The sequence below is a fragment of the Hibiscus syriacus genome, unplaced genomic scaffold (genome assembly GCF_006381635.1).
Source record: "Hibiscus syriacus cultivar Baekdansim isolate YM2019G1 unplaced genomic scaffold, ASM638163v2 tig00111272_pilon, whole genome shotgun sequence".
Classification (NCBI taxonomy): Eukaryota; Viridiplantae; Streptophyta; class Magnoliopsida; order Malvales; family Malvaceae; genus Hibiscus; species Hibiscus syriacus.
The window spans coordinates 208,703-211,181 of record NW_024063039.1 but is presented as its reverse complement, the minus strand read 5'-3'; the positions used below and the strand labels follow the sequence as shown (position 1 = coordinate 211,181).

General features: G+C 35.2%; 1 pseudogene; it reads right to left on the bottom strand.

Annotated features, from left to right (window-relative positions):
• Positions 1–1,332: 1,332 nt before the first annotated feature.
• On the bottom strand, positions 1,333–1,912 carry LOC120157456 (annotated as a pseudogene).
• Between the last annotated feature and the right edge of the window lie 567 nt (positions 1,913–2,479).

Here is a 2,479-nt window from a genome sequence, read left to right as displayed (position 1 = left end):
TTAATTTTAATGATTATAAGATAATATATGTTTAATTTTTTAATTTATTAACAATGAAAACACTTACATCTTTTAAAAATAATTACTCGAACTCAAATATCTAAGAAGTATAATACTCTATTATATCTTTAATATTTAAAAGGGTAAACTATGCAAACAATCATCTTTATTTTTGACCTAACCGACTTTTATCATTAATTTAAAAATTAAAATTAAATTATCCCTTATGTTATTGATCCGTCTGGTTTAAATTCATCCGTAGTTAATTTTCGATAACCCCTTTACGGAAGTCATATGTGTTACTTAAGAAATAAGAACAAAATCACGTGTTTTCTTCTTCTGTGAAATAAGTGAAAAAGAACGCAATCTTCCATAATGGAAACAATCCAGCAGGTTATTTGACTACTTCTCTCTCTGATTCACTTGCACATACAACAATATCTTAATTCTTCAGAAAAGGCCCACAAGTTTTTCTATTATTACAGTCATTTTTTTTCAAAGGACGTATTTTTTAAAGATTTTTTTCAAATGAAGTAAAAGTTAGATGATGGGGAAAGTTCCAACTCCAGTTTTTCAAACAACTCGTCTTATGTATTTTTTTATTCAAACCACCATGTTTGATGAGGACGAAAATTTTCATAAACAACTCTTAAGTTTTGAAGGTGCATGCCATGCATGTTTGATTGAACTCCATATATTTTTGTTGAGAAAGGGGTTAACCAGAAGAGTACAGACTTGTATATTGAATATCAGAATACCAGAAAATATATTTCATTAAGCGTGAGTTATACATCACCTAGCCTTAGCTTCTTATAGCAGGTTCATAACAAACTTTAACAAACTACTGCTTCTAGAATAGTTTACTAACAGCCTATTTTGCACGTGGATAGCACCCTCAGCTTCCTTGTGTATCTCAACATTCTCCCCGCTTCTTCTTCTTCTCCTCTTCTGACCATGAACACACTTGCACTCCAATATTTCCACAAATCACTTCAAATGTTGCTTGATGAAAAAACTAATTACAACTAATTTCTAACATTCAACCTTCTTGATGAAAAGATGAACAATTAAATCGAAAGTGCTTATGCTTCCTCCCGTTCACTTGAATCGAAAGTGCCGATGCTTCATTTCGTTCTTCTTGAGTCGAAAGTGTCGATGCTTCCTTCCGTTCACTTGAATCGAAAGTGTCGATGCTTCCTTTCGTTCTTCTTATTCGCCTTCATTTATTTCCTCTTCATCCTCTTTTACAAGGTTCCTTGACATTTTTTTAGCGAATATACTAATCTAATTGCAATATCAAATTAAGAGGAAATTGAAAGAACAAGAATATATCTAAGAATTGGTAAATTTGGTAACCGCTTTGGTTCCTTCAAAGACCGCGTGTTTAGCCAATTCACCAGGCAAAACCAGTCTAACCCCGTCTGGATCTCCCTCGACGTAATCATCGGCTTCTTGTTATACCTAGCCAATCTCGAAGCCTCCTGTTCCAGTTTCTCAAAGATATCATTGATGAAACTGTTCAGAATCCCCATGGCTTTTCTCGAGATCCCAATGTCCGGATGAACTGGTTTCAACACCTTGAAGATGTAGATCTTGTAAGTCTCGGTTCTCTTATTGATCTTCTTCTTCTTCTTTTCCTCCTTGGTGCTCTTATTGATCTTCTTTTTCTTCTTTTCCTCGCTGTCCTTTGAGATCTTTTTCTTAGCCTTCGGTATATTCTCTGTCGACACCGAAGATTTATCCACTACAGGCTTCTTCTTGGCTTTCGGTGCCATGTTTTGTGGGAAAGAAAACAGCGACTTAGGAGACGATGGAAAAGTTCGTGAGTGTTGAGAAAGAGCAAATTGAGGGAATCGATGGTAGAAATGGAAGCCGGCGGAAATGGAGAAGGACGAAGAACTCCATGCAACGGACGAAAAAGTCAGGACCGTTTGGCGAATGATACCATGTTGAGAAAGGGGTTAACCAGAAAAATATAGACTTGTGTATTGAATATCAGAATATCAGGAAATATATTTCATTAAGCGTGAGTTATACATCACCTAGCCTTAGCTTCTTATAACAGGTTCATAACAAACTTTAACAAACTACTGCTTCTAGAATAGTTTCCTAACAGCCTACTTTGCACGTGGATAGTACCCTTAGCTTCCTTATGTATCTCAACAATTTTCAAGTAATCTTAACTGAACTAAATTCTTTTTCACTGCAATATATAAAGGATCTACTCCCTATATCTCATACAATAACACTCACCTCAACGTTTGATTGTTTCGGTACCAAAAATAATGAAGATAAAACATAATGCAGTGGCAATTAAGCTACAAAAGTAGTTACTGGACTTGAATAAACCTTGCAGATTGTGTTGTTGTTGTTGAAGAGCTATGGTTTGTTCTCACTTCTTTTTCGTCTTTCTCCCAGCCAATTCACCAGCATCTACTATTGAGTGCCCCTATAAGGTGTCAACTTTTATAACACGTCC